Source organism: Triticum aestivum, chromosome 7D, assembly GCF_018294505.1.
Source record: "Triticum aestivum cultivar Chinese Spring chromosome 7D, IWGSC CS RefSeq v2.1, whole genome shotgun sequence".
Taxonomy (NCBI): Eukaryota; Viridiplantae; Streptophyta; class Magnoliopsida; order Poales; family Poaceae; genus Triticum; species Triticum aestivum.
In genome coordinates, this window is record NC_057814.1 from 270,745,705 (window position 1) to 270,769,573 (window position 23,869).

A 23,869-nucleotide genomic window follows, 5' to 3' on the forward strand; every position below is an offset into this window, starting at 1 on the left:
GCCGCGCTCCGCGGCCTGCGCCTTCGCCAACTCTCCCAGCTTGGCGTCGCGGTCCCTGGTGGCGTCCTCCCGGGCCCTCATTTCCTCCTCCTTCGCCTGGCGGCCACGAGCTTCTTCTGTGTGCTGGTCGCGCAGACTCTTCAGCTCATCCTCCAGCGCTCGGCAGCGGTCGCGGGTGGCCCCGACATCCTTCAGCGCCGCCTCGCGATCGGCCGCAGCTTGGGCGGCGGCCCGCTTCTCCTTCTCGGAGGCCGTCGCGGCTTGGCTTAGTGTCGCTTGAACCGCCAAGTCAGTGTGAAGCCAGCCAGAGGCCAGCTCTAGGCGCCCGGCTACCAGGCGCGGGTTCGCGCCTAGGAGATCTTCCCGCACTGGGCCATCTCCGAAAGGGCACGCTCCAAGATAGCAGAGGAGGCAGAAGAACTTGGGAGTAGTGGCGCAGTAGGAGGAGGAGGCGACGTCGTCACCAGAGCCTGGGAAACCAAGGGCTCCTGAGCCTTTGGGACCTCAGCAGCTGAGCTGGACATCGGCACTTCCGGAGCCAGCGGGGCCTCGGGGGCTGACTCCTCCCGACGACGCTCCTCCTGGCTTCGCGGGGGCGACAGGGCCGGAGAGGCACGAGAGCTGTCGTTTCCTTTCTCCACGGAGGGGGGTGTAGCCGCCGCAGATGGCTCGGTCCCAGGCGTGGGCGCTGCACCCTCCTTCCTCTTCTTCGCCGAAGGCAGCGGCCTGGTCAACCAAGGACGAGCGTCAGGAAACAGCAGTATAAGTAAGAGCAAGACAAAGCTCGAGCACTTACTGGTCCACCGCAGTGTAGTCCACCCTCCGCTTGGGAAGCTTGAAGCCTGAGAGCTTTGAAGCCTGAGGACTGGGCGCGCGGACTCCAGGAGCAGAAGACGGCGCAGCAGAGGGGCCGGGAGCAGCTTCAGGCGGCGTCAAGGTGGGAGTAACATCTCGGGAGACCAGCGACGACCTGCCCTTCGTCGGAATAACGGGCCGCTCCCCCTCCTCCTGGTGGGCGCCGGCCTCGTCATCATCAGGGAAGGCGTGGAGGATGTCGGCTTTGCTCAAGGGGAAGGTCTCCCCCATCCCTAGAGGCTCTAGTGGGCGTCGGCGGCACCAGCCCCACCGGCAGCAGCGCCACAGAGGCTCTAGTGGGCGTCGGCGGCACCAGCCCGCGCTCGTCGAAGGTGGGCCTGGCGGCCACGACCTGCTCTCAGTCCTTGCGGTGGAACAAAGGAACAAAGATGCTTGGCGGGTACTCTTGGTCATCCCCGACCAGGAGGCGCGGAACTGTAGCCAGCTCGTCGCCAGGCAAAGCTTCCGGGCTCAAGGAATCTTGTCTTCTTCATCTCCAAGCCTCCACAAGGGGCGTGTACGCGCCTGAAGCGGGGCTACGCGCAGCATCAAGAATTCCCTCAGGAGCATGGCCCCTGTCACTTTCGCCGTCTTCGTGTTGCCCGGCTTCAGGTCGACGTTCATTTTCTCCAACACCAGGGCCGCCCGCTCATCAGTAAGCTTCGCATGGGACCACCCCTTGTCGGACTGGGGCATCTCCGTCGGCGGCGCCAAACGCGGGTGGACGCACTTGGCGTCCATCATGACCCACTTGGCCCTGAAGTTGTCGGCCTTCTTCCCGGTCTTCGAGATCGAGTTGGCCTTGCCGGCCGCGATGAAATTGGCGCACCCGGAGATGTGACCCAGGTTGACGCGGAGGAAGAAGAGGTGGCACAGCAGAGCCACGGACGGCATCACACCCAGATACGCCTCGCAGTAGAAGGCAAAGATCGACAGCAAAAGGATAGAATTGGGATGAAGATGCAGCGCGTGCAGCCCGTAGTGGCCGAGGACTTCATAGAAGAAGTCAGAAAAGGGGGGAACCAGCCCCCTGTGATGCTGCTCATGAAGAAGGGGAAGAAGGTACTTCCCTCCGGCTCCAGCACGGCAGAGCCAGGACGGAGCTCAGTCTTCCCACTCTCGTTGCTTTCCCCCGCCGTCAGAAGGCGCGTGGCGGCGAGGCTCTTCTCCGTGACGCTGGGCGCGTCGAGGACCGGCTCGTACCAAGCCATCGATGAGGCAAGCTTGACCTTCCGGGGCGCCATTGGTCGCTAAGGGGGAGGACTGGAGCAGATCTGGAGGTTTCGGTTGCAAGAAGCGAGAAAGGGGATCTGGAGCAAGGCGAAGGGGAGCGGTGAAGACAAGCGCTGTCCACGCCAGCCTTTTGTCAAGTCAGGCAGTTGCCGAGGCAGCGTGGGGAAGTGGAGACGCCCACGTCCAATCAACCGCCACACATCGACCAAGGCCGCAGGCTATTGGGGGCCGCGGCGCTCCGCACTTGACCTTTGGCTTCACCTCGAAGCCAAGCCTGAGCGCGCCTTGGGCCCGGGGGCTACTGTCGGCGTTCTGGGAACGGGGGTCCCTAGACTTGCCTGCCTGCGGCCCATGGCGTGGCTCTGCGAGCGGGCCCATATGGCCCATCTTCACCAACAAGTACTCAAGACCCTCGCGAGGGGCCAAGCCTCGCGAGGCAGACAACACAAGACCTCCTCGGGAGCATCCTCACCAGGTTGGCTCGCGAGGGAGGGAGAGATCAAGGCAAGGCAAACCTCGCAAGGTTCCCGTGACGTGAGCCATGATGATCAAGATCAGGCGGGCGTCAGGCGGGCGCCAGCGTGCACAGTGTCCTTTTTTCCTCTTTGGTGCTAAGGAGGCAAGCGCAGGCGCGGAGTACCGAGGCATCAAGCAAAGGTTTCCATATCAGTGCAACGAGACCAAGACTAGAAGGACGGCAGGACGGAGGTCACCATGGAGCCCAAGGCGGCGTCACCACCAGAGCCTTTTGCAGGCGAAGACTGCTTTTGTCAGGATAAGCTGTACTAGTTGTCCCCTTTCAAATTGGCCGTTGTTGGCTCCCTTCCCGCTCAATATTTGGGGAGAGGACCAGGGCCTCTATAAATAGGACTTGCCACCATAGTAGGAGGCATCGGATCTTGAGCCAATCCATAGCCACACCCCGAGCACAAGAACACCTCAACCTCAGGAGGCTGTTCTTCCCCTTGTAACTGTTCATCCTTAGCCCGAGAGGCAATCCACCACCACCACACTAGAGTAGGGTATTACACCACAAAGGTGGCCCGAACTAGTATAAATCTTGTGTCCCTTGTGTTGCTAGTTCGTCGAGTTAGCCCTTGAGATCTTAGCGAAGCTAGGACGTGGATCGATAGGGGGAGATCTTCGTGCGCACCCCAGTGTTTGAACCTTGAGGGTTTTGCCGGAACCCGTGATCCGACAAGCTGGGCTCTGACGGTTATGGCATGGATGAAGAAGCCGTCCACCATACCAAAGGTGATTGGTGTTGAGATACCGGTGCAGGAACCGGGGTTGTACTGTTCGTCGCCACCAAGGCCGCCGCGGACCATGTTAGGGATGTACCTGTATCGAGTGTTCGTGCATGTCGAAGAAGTGGTCAATCCATGAATCGAAGTCCTGCCGCCGTCGCTGGTGCCCGGGTCCGTCGATGACGTCCATTATAGGAGTCAACGTCAGACTTTCCTCGTGTTGCTCGGAACGATGGATGGCACAGGGCCTACTCCTCGCGGCGGAGGCCACTGCTTCTTTGGGAGAAGAGGCAAGGCTGGCTGCCTGGATGTGCTCTAATTTGAGGTAACAACTGAATCTTGTCAGATACTAGTTAAATCCGAGCTATGGGTGTGAAGCACTGATGTGCCAGTACATTTGATTGTGACCTGTTCTACTTTTTTACCTGGACTTTTTTTAGAAAGGGTTGTACGTCAACTTAGTGTTCTGGCAGAACTTATATATTGTGTTGTCTATCTGTTTTCTTTGCACATCATTCAAGATATTTCCCCGTCATTGATAAAGACGATGAACCGTTATGTACAAGTTCGTTGGTTTCAACATAGCCCTACCCGTAGCGATCCACTGCTTCCACCCTGATTGTGACACCTGCGTGAAATTTTGTATGCAAGTTCAGTGTGCTATGATGTTCTATATGATTGTGTCAACTATATAAGTTTTTACTGAGCATCAGCAATGCATATGGCTGAAAGATGTATTTACGGGCATCGACCGATGGGTCTTTCTCTCTCTCACACACACACACACGCACAAGTGGGACCCGTTGAATTATTTCTTCGCTCGTGATAGCTTTTAATTAGGTTCCACTGTACTCTAACTTTTTTCTTAAGTTATTAATTGAGCTCAGTGACTTCAAAAAGTTGTACAGAAGCCTTGTTTGGGCCTTTCCGGCGTCGCTGAATGTGGGCTGAGTAGCCATGTAAGGTTGTACTGTACTACGCATGCCTTTTTTTCAACATCAGCAATGCAACTGGGCTGACAGTTGTACACAATACTTGGGTCAACTTGTTATTCTCCGCCCTGCTGGGCTGCAAATCTTTCCTAGGAGGGATGCATTAGGCTTAACAAGAAAATGGGCTTTAACAAATAATAAATGGGATGTAATTATAAAAACTGGGCAGTAACTATAAAAAATGCACCAAACACGTAATTAGTTTAATAAATATATTATTTTTGGAATTTGAAAATTTTAATTTCATTACTTGTTGCGCGCGCAATATTTCGTTGGATTTTTACATAATACAAATTTATTTTGAAATTATATTTAATCTGACTAGAAATTTCGGGATAAAAATATTTCAGATCCCATCAAAATGTGGGAAATTTTATTGAATTCTGTTTTGAGCAGTTGGTTGAAATTATTAATCGTTGTCCTAACTAGAAAATGGGTTGTACTTTTAACAAACTGTAAATGGGCTGTAGTAAATTCCATTAGAATTCAAAAATGGGTTGTACATTCTTACAAATCGCAAATGGGCTATATGTTCTCTGACACACACTTGTGGGACTACTAAGTTGACGCGTCCCCTAAAAAAAACTAAGTTGACGCGTATGTAAGGCTTTGTCAACTTATAGTCAACACACGGTTCTAGCAGCAGTGGCCGTTGGATGTCCATCCAACGGATGTCGTGCTTCTTCTTCAAACTCGGATATTCTTGCTTCAGCCGCCCAAAAAATGATTCCTCCCCCTGACATCTGGGGTGCACCGTTTCGGAGGCTCGCCTGTGGGCCTACTAAGTTGACGCGTACCAAGGGCTTTGTCAACTTAGTCAATATAAATGATTCTAGCTGCAGTGACTGTACAATGTCCATCCAACAGCCGTCGTGCTTCTTCAACCTCTGGTCTTCTTGCTCCAGCCGCCCAAACCAGTGCCAGCCGTGCCGCCTGCTCCTGTCTCCCATGTCCGGCTGTGCTGCCACCGCTGGCCATGCCATCCCTCTATACTCACCCACACCTCCTGTTATTCTCCGGCGACGGCAGACTCACACCGCAGCCGAAGCGGTCAACCCGCGTACTCCCCTCCGCGTGGGCATTCACTGTCGCGTCTTCCCCGGCTCCGCGTCATTCCCTTCCTAGGCCTCGTCATCGTCCACCACCTTGGTGCTCTCGGCGCGGCATGGTCAACGTGGTCAACGAAGGACAGCCATCGAAAGAGGACTTTAGGCGGTGAGGCTGACAGCTGGACCCACCAGCTACGTCTTCGATTACAAGGAAGTGTCTCCTTATTACTCACAAAATAAAAACGATTCCTCCCACTGACAGATGGGACCGAGCAGCTATATCTTTGCACGCAAGGAAGTGCGTCATTATCCTCCCTGACCGCTGGGACCCACCCGGTCAAAGCGTACGTAGTGTTGTCTGTCTGGTCACGAACGTGTACGTACATACCGCTCGATCGGTCTCTCTGCAAGTATGAACCGTGGCCGAGTAAGTAGCGGCACGTGTCGTTGTAGAGCACCCGACATAGCAGTTCACGCAGTCCTGTCTAAGTCCTGTACACGTACGTACAGCCACAGGGCAAAAAATATGGCCACGTCCGTACATACGGGCGGGGTCTCGAGCGCGTACTCGCGCATATATATACGGATGGACAGGGCTTGTGCACATGGAGAGGAAACGAACGGCAGCAACGGCGTCCTGTTCATTGGGCAGCGAAGCGGCTGGGTCAGAACGGAGAAACAGCGTCCTGTTCATCGGGCGGCAACCGACTCGGTCGGAATGCGTCGTGTTCATTGGGAGCCAACCGGCTTGGACGGAACAGCCGACCAAAATGAGGCCTGGCGTACCGCAGAACGGAGGAAACGGCCTTGTGTTCGACCGGCCACGGTCGAAACGGGATCCTGTTCATCGAGAGGGGTCTGGCGTACCACAAAACGGGGGAAATGGACTTCTCTTGGACCTCCTACGGTCGAAACGGGATCCTGTTGATCGGGAGGGGTGTGGCGTACCGCAAAATGGAGGAAACGGACTTGTTTTGGAGCGCTACGGTCGAAACGGAGGTCCTGTTCATCGGGAGGGGTGTGGCGTACCGCAAAACGGGACTCCACGGGATACTGTTTATCTCCACCGTCGACCTCCTCCAGCCTCCACGAGCTACTGTTCATCCACCGTCGACCTCCTCCAGCCTCCACCTCCTCCTGTTCATCCACGGGCTCCTATTCATCCAGCCTCCACCACTCCTCCATCGGCTACTGTTCAACAAGCCCTCTCCACGGGGTCCTGTTCAACCACCCCTCCACGGGCTACTGTTCATCCAGCCCTCCACTGACTACTGTTCAACCAGCCCTCCACGCGGTCGTCCTGTTCATTCAGCCCTCCACGGGGTCCTGTTCATCCACCCCCAACTGGATCGATCGATCGGGGTCCTGTTCATCCAGCGGCAACACCACGGGGTCCTGTTCATCCAACCCCCCCCCCACACCGGGAACTGTTCATCCAAGCCCCCAACAACACTCACTGTTCATCAAGAGAAGGAGGCAATAGGTTCGATTGGCTTCAGTTAGCAGCAGTAGCGAAGGAATCGCTTGATCGGGTTCAGTGAACAGCCAGATCGATCGATCGCTCGGGTTCAGTAACGCGTAGCCTACAGCGTAACCTAATTTCAAGAGTTTGAACGGTTCAGCAAGGTTCAGATGAATTTTGTGTAAAGGAACGGATCTAATGAAAAGGGGATTATGGCTATGGCCGCGTAAGAAATATCGGATCCAGCTAGTTGTTCATGCTAATGAAAGGAACAGGAAAGAACAATGGCGGAGATTGGATAGACTTCGATGAACCTTGAAACCCTAATGGTGGATCTAGAGCAAAGAAAGGAAGAATTCACTGATGATGAGGGAACAGCGGAGGAGCGCCGCACTTTTCTGGTCTGGTCAAGTTGATGCAGCGGCCGTTGCGGAGGCAGAAACGAAGGTCGATGGTGGCGGCGGAGCTCCAAAGGTCGGGCAGCGTGAGGAAGAAGATGAGCTGAAGAGATACGGGGGGGAATGGAAAGACCCCTTGACCCTATTTATAAAGGCAAAAAGATAAAAGGTAGGCGCGAGATCGAGGAGCCCGAAAAATGGGGTGTGTGACAGCTCTGTTGCCTCGATCCTCGGAGGCCCATTAAAGAGGATGGGTTATATACAGTTTTAAATAACAGATGACGTCATGGCAGTTTACCATGATCTTGGAAGGTGACGTCACGGCGGTTTACAAGATTATGTGAAGATGTTGAATAAGAAATTTTCTTAAGTATTGAGGATTGACATGAACCAGTTCAAATCAATCTGGGGCCTAATGTTGGGGATATTACCACTGGGCGTAAACCGGCCAGGAGAGGCCGGGTTAACCCCATAAGTAGTTCATTATATCTGAAGCCCATGAAGACAGACGGTGACGCTTTATGAAGGCCCTGGGCCCAAAGCCGGTTTAAGGCCTGTAGACATAAATCGGTATTAATATGTAAACTTGTGTTGTAAGATAGAAAGAGCAGAGACCGAGCTGGACACGTCTATGAGTCGGCCTCGGGATTCTGTAAACCGACGGGCGTCAACCCATGTATACAAAGGGGACGACCCGGCGCCGGTTCAAGGACGACAAACAACAACTCGAGACTCAGGCAAAGCATATTCGCTCCCTGGTCATCGAAACCCAAGCAATCCCACAACAACTGGATCGTAGACATTTACCTTCACCGCAAGGGGGCCGAACCAGTATAAACTCTCTTGCGTCCCTTGTTCGCTTTGACCCCTTTAAGTTAACCCGTAGCGATGGCTCCACGACTAAGTCCTTTCTCTAGGACATCTGCCGTGACAGAACCATGACAGGTTCAGTAGGCAAACGCCTCGCTTGGGTTCAGTTAGAGCCCAACACCTCGCACCCACGCGCATACGTGTACAAGAGAAACGTGCATCGCTCGGCCCCCGACCACCCACCGTAACCGGGAACTCCCCGATATTTTCCTCGCTCTCGCCTCTACCATGGTTTTTTCCGTCATGGACGGCCCAAAGAATGTCATGCAGCTGCGTCTCTGGCCCGCCCAGGATGAAAAGCCCATTTTCTGTCATGATTTTTTCTCATAGAAGTAGGAGCCCACCACATCTATGATGATGCCGGATTTTGTCAAAATTATCGTCATAGCAGTCTCATAAGCATGACAGAAAAAAAATCATTCGGCCCAAAATGTCACGGATGTGTCTTTTTTTGTAGTGTTATATATTTATGTAGAAATAGACCCCATCTTGTTATCCTTAATAGCAACGATACATACATGTCGGTTCCCCTTCTGTCACTGGGATCAAGCACCGTAAGATCAAACCCATCACAAAGCACCTCTTCCCATTGCAAGATAAATGGATCAAGTTGTCCAAACAAAACCCAAATATCGGAGAAGAAATACGAGGCTATAAGTAATCATGCATATAAGAGATCAAAGAAGACTCAAATAACTTTCATGGATAAAAAGATAGATACGATCATAAACTCAAAGTTCATCGGATCCCAACAAACACACCGCAAAAAGAGTTACACCATATGGATCTCCAAGAGATCATTGTATTGAGAATCAAAAGAGAGAGAGGAAGACATCTAGCTACTAACTACGGACCCATAGGTCTACAAAGAACTACTCACGCATCATCGGAGAGGCACCAATGGACAAGATGAACCCCTCCATGATGGTGTCTAGATTGGATCTGGTGGTTCTGGAACTTGCAGTGGCTGGAATTAATTTTCATCGACTCCTCTAGGGTTTCTGGAATATTGGGGTATTTATAGAGTAAAGAGGCGGTTCGAGAGGCCACCGAGGTGGGCACAACCCACCTGGGCGCGCCTGGGGGCCCAGGCGCGCCCTAGTGGGTTATGCCCCCCTTAGGGCACCCCCCAGGTGTTTCTCTAGCCCATTGGGTGTCTTCTGGTCCATAAAAATCCCACAAAAAGTTTCGTTGCGTTTGGACTCCGTTTGGTATTGATTTCCTGCGATGTAAAAAACATGCAGAAAACAGCAACTGGCACTTGGCACTATGTCAATAGGTTAGTACCAAAAAATGGTATAAAATGGTTGTAAAACATCCAAGAATGATCATATAACAGCATGGAACAATCAAAAATTATAGATACGTTGGAGACGTATCATGGGTTAATCGTGATCTTGGTTGGTATGATTGTATATTTTCTTTAAGGTGCTGTCCTACGGTGCCCTCCATGTCGCGCAAGCGGAGGGACCCTGCTGTAGGGTGTTGCAATATGTTCATGGTTTGTTTATTGTTAGTGTTGCGGGGGTGACAGCAGCCTAAACGTGGATAAGTGGGTTATGGCGTATGGGATAAAGAGGACTTGATACTTAATGCTATGGTTGGGTTTCATGACCTTAATGATCTTTAGTAGTTGCAGATGCTTGCTAGGGGTCCAATCATAAGTGCACATGATCCAAGTAGAGAAAGTATGTTAGCTCATGCCTCTCCCTCATATATAATTGCAAGAATGATTATCGGTACTTGTTATCGATTGCCTAGGGATAAATGACTTTCTTGTTGACAAAAGCTATCCACTTTTATCACCTTGCAATTTATTCGTAGTTTTATTCTTGCAAAATAGTTTCATACTTGTTCTAGGTAAAGCAAACGTTAAGTGTGCATAGAGTTGTATCGGTGGTCGATAGAACTTGAGGGAATATTTGTTCTACCTTTAGCTCCTCGTTGGGTTTGACACTCTTATTTATTGAAGAAGGCTACAAACGATCCCCTATACTTGTGGGTTATCATTCATAGGGACCTATTACTCTGTGTGCACTAGCAAACACATAAGTCCCATACTGTGTATGTCAACAAACTCCAAAAACATAAGGGGGCAATCATAGCACCAACAATCTCCTCCTTTTTGGACGGTTGTTGACAAAATAGATAAACATAAAGTGAAGATAGATAAGTGAAAAATAAATCGAACAAGAGTGAATTAGTGTTAATTTTCTCGATGATGAAATAGACTCGCCCTAGATGTATGCAGGGTAACAAATATGAGATAAATTCTCGTGCAAGTATGAATTATACAAAGGATATTTCAATCATTCGAGATATTGATTCGCAGTGATGACATATAATCCATCGAGATTGTAGTGCAATCAATCATAACTTCTGATAATAATTCCACCTGCAAAACAAATGCTTCCAGAGAAATGGTGCAGCAGGCGGGGTTATTAACCTTACAGGATGGAAGCCATACAACTTAGCACTGATAGTCTTAACATTGAAGTTTCAAACGCACACGAAAGCAAACCAAAGAAACACAAAAGGCAAATCTATTGAGACTCGATGTAATTCTCCCCCTTTTGTCAACTAGTGTAAAAAAGGTGACGAATAACAGTAGTGCAAAAGCGCGAATCTTGAATCACTTGATGGCATCTCCCAAAGAACCGTCGGAGGAGAGTTCTACTTCGGAAGTGACTGGGTCATCTTCGGCTTCAGCAGCAGTTGATTTTCCTTCGGGAATGACAACTTGATGCTAAGAAGACGAGGGCATATTGGGGTCTGCCACATGAGGACCACGGGAGAGCACATTGCCTTCGGGAGGTTTATCTGTTGGTGAGGTGGCTTAAGATTCTTCGATCAATTTACGGAGTTTGAGATGCAAAAGATCAGTAGTTGGTTCATGATCAGGCAACGAAGGAGTACTTCGATCTTGGAAATCTTCAATAGAGAAGCCTTTGTCAATGTAATCATATAATTCTTTGAGACTGCCATTCCGGAGTTGTTTCTCGATAAAGAACTTGCGAAGCAATTTCCAGAGCCTTTTCGTGTTCTCATCCGCAATCATATGCACGATCTTGGTTCGATTGTTGATTGCATTTAGCTCGGCGGCGAGGTGTTCTTTTTCTCTTTGATCCTCGGCCATGTGCTGCAACAGCAATTGTTGTGTACGCAAACTAACTCCGAGTTGCGATGGAGGTTGAGGCGTAAAATTTTGGTCGCCCTGAGGGAGACTTGGCCTATCGAATTGCTTGTGATAGTCATGAGGGCTTGACACGGGCGACTTTCCTGAAGAAATATATTCCATAACTTGCAGTGTGTCGCGAACAAGAGGTATGAAACATTTGTGACTTTCCTTTGCCAGATATTCAGTGTGCATAACATGATCAACAATTTTCCGGATCCATGGCGCAAAGACGTTGACGCGGAAGGGATGCTGAGCAGAATCCTTCAGAATGCGCAAGAACATATCTTCAACATCGAAGATATAACGCTTGGAGATTGCATATATGGCATTCCGAAGAACATCATAAATGGACCTGTCTGAATTCATTCCGGCCAGAGGGCAGATGGTGTATGTGAGCATGTGATAAAGAGTCTGATTCTCAAAGGTCAAGTGCTCAGGCAGGGGAGGACCAGTATAGTCACGAATCCTGATCCATAGTGCATCAAAAAACTTCAATGTTGTGCACCCGAATTTCATGTTCACCATGCCCAAAGGGAGGGAAATGGAACTACGAGACAAAATCTGTTGCAGTGCACTTGATGCGTTTTCCTTCGGTCATCCATTCCATGATCCATTTGGAACTGTAAGATTCATCACCAGTGATATAAAGGTGGCATAGAACTGAAGTACAATCCCTCTATTCCAAAGGATGCTCAAACTCGAGTACTTTGGTGAGGCAAAAATCATCCAGATCTTGCAGCACTTGATTGAAACATCCAATATTTTGTATAGCACGAATGTTTGGAAATTCATGGGGAAATATCTTTCTGCTCTCATAGAGGACCCAAGAGTAATAGATGGCATGTTCTCTTGTCCAGAAACGAGGCGATTTAGAAGTGCGCGGCCCTGCATATGGACTTTCTTGAAAGAATTGGGGATGTGCATTCCGATTGAAATTAGGACCTTTGGCGCCTTCTCCTCATGAAAACAAAGGCAGTTCTTCATGAGGGAATGGATACTTGAGTTCTTATTCAACTGACAGAACTTCATCGTCATACACAACGGAGCCGGTACAATGAGCAGAAATAGATTTTTGTTCGGATGGACCAACATCCTGCATTCTAATCGTTGTGTCGATGGATAACTTGAGTGGTGACGGAGCTGGTGGCACAATAGTGGGAGCCGCAGAGGCAGTTGGAAACTGAGCAGATTCTTTCTCGGTAGGCACTGAGCCTGAATCAGGTACTTGAGCAGGTGGAGGTTGCTCCTCGGGAACCTGTGGTTGCTGATAGGTTTGAGGCATCGAAACTCTTAGTTCTACACGAGCCGGAGAAGCTTGGGGCTCGGACTGAGGGATTTCACCTTCCTTTGAAACATGTGGCTCGGAAGGAACATCATCATGAACAGGGGAGGCCACAGGCACTGATTCTGTTGGCCTTGGCGAGTGAGGAGCATCTGAGACTTTGACTGGGGGTTGTGATGGAATAGCTGGCTCTGGAGACTTTTCTTTCTGAGCCACAGTCTCTGGGCGATCAGGCGACTTTTCAGTCGAAGCATGAGGTATATTTTTCTTCGCGGTTCTCTTTCGTTGCCTCTCCGTTTGCTGAGCAGTTTGGTCGATAGGACCCTTGACTAGATCATTATACCTAGTGACTTGTGCTTGGTGCTCATCGCAGATCTTGCGAACAATTTCATCGAGATCTTTTTGAAAACGCAACCTTATGTTGTGGATAAGAGTCAAAGCACGATTGATATCCTTATAGGAGTCTTCGAGTTGTCGAATAACAAACTTGGAAGAAGTACTTTTCATTCGACCATCCAGGTCATTGAGTTCGGCAGTGAGAGTTTTGATTTCAATTGACTTGTGAGATGACTTCAGGAGGGATAGGCAAAAGAGGCCACTTCACCTCAAAAGGATTGTCCACAAATTTATCAAGTTGTTCCATGATGAACACATGATTGTAATAGTGAGGTGCATCAGACTTGGCAACTGGAACAGATGGCATATGAACTTGCTCGGAAGGAGGTTTTGAAGCCAACGGCTGAGTCAGAGTGGGAGCAAATTTAGCAGCCTTTTCCTTCGGAGTAGTGTCTTAAGGAGCACTCGGCTCGGTGGTAGGTGCCTTGATTTTCTTTACTTTCGGCTTGGGAATTTGTTCGCCCGGCTTAGTAGTGCTGACAGGGGCATCAACTACCAAATCCTTCAAGTTGATAGCATGTGGATGAGGAGTCGTGTCCAAATGATCTTTCATGGTGACAGTGGTAGGAGGAGTTTTTCTAACAACAATCTTCTTCGGTGGTGCGATTGGAACTTTACGAACCCGAAGATCAGGCAACACCGTTGAAGTTCTGATGTTCAGTTGCTCGCTAAGAGTAGCTTCAACTTCATCCTTTATGAGCGGAGGATCGTCTTTATCGGAAGGATTACTTTCGACATTTTTATCAATTGGTTCAGCCGACCTCTTCTTCGATGCACTCTTTCGCTTTGCGCTGGGATCATGTTTGCGCTTGGAGCGACCTTCAGATTTGGAGAATGTAGGACGAAAACATGCATCAACCCCTATGCATAGATTACCCCAATGTCACCTCAGGAATTCGCGAGTTGAGTGCCAAAACATACATCAAGTGAATCAATAGAACATCCCATTGTCACCACAGATATCCCATCGCAAGACATACATCAAGTGTTCTCAAATCCAATACTCAATCCAACATAACGAAACCTCAAAGAGCAAGACACAATTCATCACAAGAAGGTAGAGGGGGAAGAACACCATAAGATCTGATACGTCTCCATCGTATTTTCGATTGTTTCATGCCAATATTATTCAACTTTCACATGTTTTTGGCAAGTTTTTATATGATTTATTGGACTAACCTATTGATCTAGTGCCCACTGCCAGTTCTTGTTTTCTGCATGTTTTTTATATCGCAGAGTATCCATATCAAACGAAGTTCAAATGCAATAAAATTTCACGGAGAATTATTTTGGAATATTTGTGATTTTTGGGAGTTGGAATCACCGCAAACGGAGGCCCACACAGCCCACAAGACACCAGGGCGCGCCAGAGGCCCCTGGCGCGCGGTGGTGCATTGTGCCCTCCTCGAACGTCGGTTGGATCTCTACTTCGGGCACAAGGAAGCTTATATCTGGAAAAAAATCGTGTTAAAATCTCAGCGCAATCGGAGTTATGGATCTCCCGGAATATAAGAAACGGTTTTCGGCCAGATCTGGGAAACGCGAAACAGAAGAGAACAGAGAGGGAGATCCAATCTCGGAGGGGCTCCCGCCCCTCCGGTGCCATGGAGACCAAGGACCAGAGGGGGAACCCTCCTCCCATCTAGGGGGGAGGCCAAGGAAGAAGAAGGAGGAGGGGGGCTCTCTCCCCCTCTCTTCTGGTGGCGCCGGAGTGCCATCGGGACGGCGATCTACATCAACAATCTTGCTACCGTCAACACCCACTCTCTCTCCCCCTCTATGCAGCCGTGTAACACCTCTTTTCCCCGCTGTAATCTATACTTAAACATGGTGCTCAACTCCATATATTATTTCCCAATGATCTATGGTTATCCTATGATGTTTGAGTAGATCCGTTTTGTCCTATGGGTTAATCGTGATCTTGGTTGGTATGATTGTATATTTTATTTATGGTGCTGTCCTACGGTGCCCTCTGTATCGCGCAAACGTGAGGGGGCCCCGCTGTAGGGTGTTGCAATATGTTCATGGTTTGCTTATGGTGGGTTGCGAGAGTGACAGAAACTTAAACCCGAGTAGGTGGGCTATGATGTATGGGAGTAAAGAGGACTTGATACTAAATTCTATGGTTGGGTTTCATGACCTTAATGATATTTAGTAGTTGCGGATGCTTGCTAGAGTTCCAATCATAAGTGCATATGATCCAAGTAGAGAAAGTATGTTAGCTCATTCCTCTCCCTCATATAAAATTACAAGAATGATTACTGGTACTTGTTATCGATTGCCTAAGGACAAATAACTTTCTTGTTGACAAAAGCTCTCACTAAAACTAACTTAGTTGTGTCTTTATCTAAACAGCCCCTAGATTTTATTTATGTGCTCTTTATTATCTTGCAAGCCTATCCTATCACACCTACAAAGTACTTCTAGTTTCATACTTGTTCTAGGTAAAGAGAACGTCAAGCGTGCGTAGAGTGGTATCGGTGGTCGATAGGACTTGAGGGAATATTTGTTCTACCTTTAGCTCCTCGTTGGGTTCGACACTCTTACTTATCAAAAGAGGCTACAATTGATCCCCTATACTTGTGGGTTATCAAGACTTTTTTCTGGCACCGTTGTCGGGGAGCAATAGCGTGGGGTGAATATTCTCGTGTGTGCTTGTTTGCTTTATCACTAAGTAGTTTTTATTTCTTGTTCTAAGTTGTACTCTATCTATAGTTATGGATATGGAACACGAAACACCAAAAAAATTAGTGGTACTTGCTACTCGTGGAGATGGGGAACCTGCTAAAACCCTCCATGCCCGTTATATAAAAGATATTATGCACTACTTTGATAATCCTGAGAAAACCCCATCAACTATATAATGGGAGTAACGTTGGATCAACGTGAATACTTTAGGGATTATCGCTTGACTCAAAAGGGTAAACTTTTATGGGATCAAATTCATATGTTGCATTGGTATGCTTGGGATCTATGCTTGAGATATGATTATACTTGTTGCTCTAGGATGAACGCTCCACATCTTCCCTTTTCATGTGAATTTAATGATAATGAAACCTTGGCTTCTTATGCTAGAGGTATATATGATTACTACGATGTGGAACGAATAGAAGAATTTGTTGCTTTTAAGGGTGCTTATGAAATTGAATATTTGTTTGAAAAATACGAAGCTTTTGATGATGATGTTTATAGACCTGAAAATTTTGCCATCCTTAAATATTGCTATGATAATTATAAATACAATTCTGATATTGATGAATTTTTTGAGAAAGTCTCCGATGTCCAAGAAAAGACTAATATTTTGCAGGAGTCTATGGAAGAAGGAGTTGATGAAACTGTGAGCTCATTGGATGAAAAAGATGATGAGGAGAACGAAGAACAAAAGGAGGAAGATCGGATTAGCTACCCATGCCCACCTTCTAATGAGAGTAACTCTTCAACTCATACATTATTTAATTTCCCTTCATGCTTACCGAAGGATGAATGCCATGATAATTGCTATGATCCCATTGATTCGTTTGAAATATCCCTTTTTGATGATGCTTGCTATGCTTGTGGCCATGATGCCAATATGAATGATGCTTATGGAGATGAACTTGCTATAGTTCCTTATGTTAAGAATGAAATTGTTGCTATTGCACCCACACACGATAGTCCTATTATCTTTTTGAATTCTCCGAACTACACTATGTCGGAGAGTTTGCTCTTATTAAGGATTATGTTGATGGGTTGCCTTTTACTATTTCACATGCTGATTTTGATGAATATAATATGCATCTGCTTGTTGCTCCTACTTGCAATTATTATGAGAGAGGGACTACATCTCCACCTCTCTATGTTTACAACACAACAAAATTGCAAGAAACTGCTTATGCTATGTATTGGCCTTTACTTGATGTGCATGAATTGTTCTTGTATGACATGTCGATGCATAGGAAGAGAGTTAGACTTCGTCATTGCTTGATATATGTTGCTTTGTTCTCACTACTAAATGCTAAATCATTGTTAATTAAAATTGGCTTTGATATACCTTGGGATCCGGGTGGATTCATTACTTGAGCACTTTATGCCTAGCTTAATGGCTTTAAAGAAAGCGCTGCCAGGGAGACAACCCGGAAGTTTTAGAGAGTCATTTATTTCTGTTGAGTGCTTTTATAAAGTTTAAAAACAAAAAATATAGAGGGGAACTTAAAACTTTTTCACAAAAGAGAAGCGATTGGAAGTTATGCATTGGAGAAGTGAGGGCCGACCTTGAACACTTGTGTTCATGCTCATGGAAACAATGTAGAATTTTTCATGAAGATTATCACAAAAATAATTATCCCCTTGTACAATTCCATTGTATTACAAAAATAATGTGCCAAGGTTTGCCTTTAGGATGTTTAGATTGCTTGTTGGTTTGTGCGGTACAAAACAGAAACTTTGGTTGTAGTGCGCGATTTTACATTTTTTTACTGGCATGTCAAACGGTTCTGAAACATTTTGCAATGTCTTTCTATACAAATTGTTTTTTTCTAATTTTTTCAGAATTTTTGGAGTACCAGAAGTATGGTGAATGTTCAGATTACTACAAACTGTCCTATTTAGGATAGATTCTGTTTTTGATGCATTGTTTTGCTTGTTTTGATGAAACTATCGATTCTATCAGTGGATTAAGCCATGAAAAAGTTATATTACAGTAGCTACAATGCAAAAACAAAATATGAATTGGTTTGCAGCAGTACTTAGAGTAGTGATTTGCTTTATTATACTAACGGATCTTACCGAACTTTCTGTTGAGTTTTGTGTGGATGAAGTGATCAAAGATCGAGGAGGTTTCAATATGAGGAGAAGGAGGAGAGGCAAGAGCTCAAGCTTGGGGATGACCAAGGCACCCCAAGTAAATATTCAAGGAGACTCAAGCGTCTAAGCTTGGGGATGCCCCGGAAGGCATCCCATCTTTCTTCAACAAGTATCGGTATGTTTTCGGTTTCGTTTCGTTCACATGACATGTGCAAATCTTGGAGCGTCTATTGCATTTAGCTTTTCCATTTTTCTTTTATGCACCATGATGGTATGAGATAGTCCATGGTTGATTTATAGAATGCTCATTGCACTTCACTTATATCTTTTGAGTGTGGCTTTATAGAATGCTTCATGTGCTTCACTTATGTCATTTGAAGTTTGGATTGCCTGTTTCTCTTCACATGGAAAACCTTTGTTTGAAGAATGTTGTTTTGCTTCACTTATATTTGTTAGAGCATGGTCTTTTGTAGAAATATTTAAACTCTCATGCTTCACTTATATCTATTTAGAGAGTCAACAGGAATTGGTCAATTGCATGGTTAGTCATAAAATCCTACATAGAACTTGTGGATCACTGAATATGATATGTTTGATTCCTTGCAATAGTTTTGCGATATAGAGATGGTAATATGTGGGAGGTACTAGTGAATGGTTGTGTTTAGTAGGAATATTGGTGTTAAGGTTTGTGATTCCCGAAGCATGCACGTATAGTCTCTCGTTATGCTATGAACTTGGAGCATGATTTATTATTGATTGTCTTACTTATGAGTGGCGGTCGGGGACGAGCGATGGTCTGTTCCTACCAATCTATCCCCCTAGGGGAATGCGTAGTAATACTTTGCTTCGAGGGCTAATAAACTTTTGCAATAAGTATATGAGTTCTTTATGACTAATGTGAGTCCATGGATTATATGCACTCTTACCTTTCCGCAATTTGCTAGCCTCTACGGTACCGTGCATTGCCCTTTCTCACATCGAGACGTGGTGCAAACTTCGCAGGTGCATCCAAACCCCGTGATATGATACGCTCTATCACACATAAGCCTTATTATATCTTCCTCAAAACAGCCACCATATCTACCTATTATGGCTTTTCCATGGCCATTCCGAGATATATAGCCATGCAACTTCCACCGCTTCCGTTTGATGACTTGAGCATTCATTATCATATTGCTTTGCATGATCATATAGCTGACATAGTAGTTGTGGCTCAACCACCATTCATCATTTTTCATACATGTTACGCTAGATCATTACACATCCTGGTACATTGCCAGAGGCATTCATATATAGAGTCATACTTTGTCATAGGTATCGAGTTGTAATTTTTATTTCTTTTGAGTTATAAGTAAATAGAAGTGTGATGATCATCATTATTCATTTTTAGAGCAGTACCCCAGTGAGGAAAGGATGATGGAGACTATGATTCCCCCACAAGTCGGGATGAGAGTCCAGACAATGAGAGAAAAAAATATAAAAAGAAAAAAAAAGAAAGAAAAAGAAATAAACAAAGAGAGAAGGGGCATTGTTAGTATCATTTACCACACTTGTGCTTCAAAGTAGCACCATGTTTTTTATATGGAGAGTCTCCTATGTTGTCACTTTCATATACTAGTGGGAATTTTTCATTATAGGATTGGATGCACACCCACTTAGTTTTCATATTGAGCTTTCATACACTTATAGCTCTTAGTGCATTCGTTGCATGGCAATCCCTACTCCTCACGATGATATCAATTGATGGTCATCTCCATAGCCCGTTGGTTAGCCGCGTCGGTGTGAGACTTTCTTACTTTTTTGTCTTCTTTATATTTACCCCTATCATCATACTCTATTCCACCCGTAGTGCTATATCCATGGCTTGCGCTCATGTATTGCGTGAGGGTTGAAAAAGCTGAAGCGCGCTAAATAGCATGAACCAATTGCTCGGCTTGTCATAGGGGTTGTGCATGATAAATACTTTGTGTTAAGAAGACAGAGCATGACAAGACTATATGATTTTGTAGGGATAGCTTTCTTTAGCGTTGATATTTTGAAAGACATGATTGTTTGTTGGGATGCCTAAGTATTGATGTCTTTATGTCAAATTATAGACTATTGCTTTGAATCACCTATGTCTTAATATTCATGCTATGATTAGATATATGATCAAGTTTATGCTAGGTAGCATTCCACATCAAAAATTATCTTTTTTATCATTTATCTACTCGAGGACGAGCAGCAATTAAGCTTGGGGATGCTGATACGTCTCTGTCGTTTCTATAATTTTTGATTGTTTCATGCCAATATTATTCAACTTTCACATGTTTTTGGCAACTTTTTATATGATTTATTGGACTAACCTATTGATCCAGTGCCAGTTCCTGTTTTCTGCATGTTTTTTGTATCGCAGAGTATCCATATCAAACGAAGTCCAAATGCAATAAAATTTCACAGAGAATTATTTTGGAATATTTGTGATTTTTGGGAGTTGGAATCACCGCAAACGGAGGCCCACATAGCCCACAAGACACCAGGGCGCGCCAGAGGCCCCTGGCGCGCGGTGGTGGGTTGTGCCCTCCTCGAACGTCGGTTGGATCTCTACTTCGGGCGCAAGGAAGCTTATATCCGGGGAAAAAATCGTGTTAAATCTCAGCGCAATCGGAGTTACGGATCTCCCGGAATATAAGAAACGGTTTTTAGCTAGATCTAGGAAACGCGAAACAAAAGAGAACAGAGAGGGAGATCCAATCTCGGAGGGGCTCCCGCCCCTCCGGCGCCATGGAGACCAAGGACCACAGGGGGGACCCTCCTCCCATCTAGGGGGAGGCCAAGGAAGAAGAAGAAGGAGGGGGCTCTCTCCCCCTCTGTTCCGGTGGTGCCGGAGTGCCACCGGGAGAACGATCGGGAAGGCGATCTACATCAACAATCTTGCTACCGTCAACACCAACTCTCTCCCCCTCTATGCAGCGGTGTAACACCTCTTTCCCCCGCTGTAATCTCTACTTAAACATGGTGCTCAACTCCATATATTATTTCCCAATGATCTATGGTTATCCTATGATGTTTGAGTAGATCCGTTTTGTCCTATGGGTTAATCGTGATCTTGGTTGGTATGATTGTATATTTTATTTATGGTGCTGTCCTACGGTGCCCTCCGTCTCGCGCAAATTTGAGGGGTCCCCGCTGTAGGGTGTTGCAATATGTTCATGGTTTGCTTATGGTGGGTTGTGAGAGTGACAGAAACTTAAACACGAGTAGGTGGGCTATGATGTATGGGAGTAAAGAGGACTTGATACTTAATGCTATGGTTGGGTTTCATGACCTTAATGATCTTTAGTAGTTGCGGATTCTTGCTAGAGTTCCAATCATAAGTGCATATGATCCAAGTAGAGAAAGTATGTTAGCTCATGCCTCTCCCTCATATAAAATTACAAGAATGATTACTGGTACTTGTTATCGATTGCCTAGGGACAAATAACTTTCTTGTTGACAAAAGCTCTCTACTAAAACTAACTAGTTGTGTCTTTATCTAAACAGCCCCTAGATTTTATTTATGTGCTCTTTATTATCTTGCAAACCTATCATATCACACCTAAAAAGTACTTCTAGTTTCATACTTGTTCTAGGTAAAGTGAACGTCAAGCGTGCGTAGAGTTGTATCGGTGGTCGATAGAACTTGAGGGAATATTTATTATACCTTTAGCTCCTCGTTGGGTTCGACACTCTTACTTATCAAAAGAGGCTACAATTGATCCTCTATACTTGTGGGTTATCAAGATCCAACTATAGTAACAAAGCTCGTGGTACATCAAGATCGTGCCAAATCAAGAACATGAGAGAGAGAGATCAAACACATAGCTACAGGTACATACCCTCAGCCCCGTGGGTGAACTACTCCCTCCTCGTCATGGAGGCTGGTATGATGAAGATGGCCTCCGGTGATGATTTCCCCCTCCGGCAGGGTGCCGGAACGGGCTCCCGATTGGTTTATCGTGGCTACAGAGGCTTGCGGCGGCGGAACTTTCGATCTAGGGATCTTTTCGGAGGTTTCTATACTTATAAGAATTTTTGGCGTCGGAAACAAGTCAGGAGGGTGCCCGAGGGGCCCACAAGCCCTCAGGGCACGCCCTGGAGGCTTGTGGCCTCCTCGGGACTCTTCTGGCCTAGCTCCGGTGCTTCGAGGGTATCCTTTGGTCCATAAAAATCACCGTAAATTTGCAGCCCATTCCGAGAACTTTTATTTCTGCACAAAAAACGACACCACGGTAGTTCTACTGAAAACAGCGTCAGTCCGGGTTAGTTCTAATAAAATCATACCAAAACCATATAAAATTGTTGTAAACATGGCATGAAAACTTCATAAATTATAGATTTGTTGGAGACGTATCACTAGGGTTAGGGATACCGCAACCCCGAGAGACGAGGATGTATACTGATGTTCACTTCCTTGGAGGAAAACTAGTCACCATTAGAGAGGTGGATGTTACCACGAAGGCTCACCCTATTCTACCCTTGAGACGGCACCATGAAGGCGTTTCTCAACCACTAGTGGTAGACCTTGAGGTGATCTCCAAACCTTCACAAACTTTCCGGGGGCAATCACAATGCTTGATTCCTCACAGAAGAAATCCTACCACCTATGATTCTCCAACCTCCAAGAGTAATAGGATCAAAGGGGAAACACTCAAGACTTGATCAAATCACAATTTTCTTTGGTCACAGGAAGGAGAGGTAGTATATATTTCTTTTGATTGGAACAACTTCAAGAACTCTCACAAATCTTCTCGTCTAGGATTTAGTGCGGGAGAGTATGAGAGGGAGAACTTGTGTTCTTGGGGATGATATGAATATAGTGGTCAGCTATTTATACCCCAAGAGAATATAGCCATTTTTCAGCAGTTGTTTTAGCTTCCCGGATGATCCGGATGCCCCTCCCCCTAGATGATATGTGAATGCCTGGATGATCTGGATGGGATGATCCGGATAGGTTGAAAACAGAATGCAATAACAGGGAGTCCGGATGTCCGGAAGGAACACCAGATGAATTTTGTGTAGGGGAAATACTGAGAGACTGTCGGATGATCCGGCACTTCGTCCGGACGATCCGGGAATGATCTGGAAGCCCATCCATTAGATTTGGCTCGAGCCGCAAGCTTCTTTTGGTTCCTGGACCCCTATCCGGATCATCCGGGACTGTGACCGGATGATCTGGGCAAGCACAGAAGATCCGGGACCTGGTTCGGTTGATCAGACTCTGGGGATACGTTTCTGTTGGTTTCTGATGCTCTAGGTGTATGATCCGGGCAACGCCCAGACGAGGCGGGACCTGGTCCTGATGATCCGGTAGGGCACACAGAGAGACACTTGATACGTCCATTTTGCATCATGCTTTTATATTGATATTTATTGTATTATGCGCTTTTATTACACATTATATCACAATACTTATGCCTTTTCTCTCTTATTTTATAAGGTTTACATGAAGAGGGAGAATGCCGGCAGCTGGAATTCTGGACTAGAAAAGGAGAAATATTAGAGACCTATTCTGCACAACTCCAAAAGTCCTGAAACTTCACGGAGCATGTTTTTGGAATATATAAAAATATTGGGCGAAGAAAGCACCAGAGGGGGGCCACCAGCCAGCCAAGGGTGGAGGGCGCGCCCTACTCCCCTGGGCGCGCCCCCCGTCCTTGTGGGCCCTGGCAGGCCTCCGACACCCATCTTCTGCTATATGGTGTGTTTTGACCTGGAAAAATCAGAAGGAAGCTTTCGGGACGAAGTGCCGCCGTCTCGAGGCGGAACCTGGCCAGAACCAATCTAGGGCTCCGGCGGAGCTGTTCTGCCGGGGAAACATCCCACCGGGAGGGGGAAATCATCACCATCGTCATCACCAATGATCCTCTCATCGAGAGGGGGTCAATCTCCATCAACATCTTCACCGGCACCATCTCCTCTCAAACCCTAGTTCATCTCTTGTATTCGATCTTGGTCTCAAAACCTCATATTGGTACCTGTGGGTTGCTAGTAGTGTTGATTACTCCTTGTAGTTGATGCTAGTTGGTTTATTCGGTGGAAGACCATATGTTCATATCCTTAATGATAATTAATACTCCTCTGATTATGAACATGAATATGTTGTG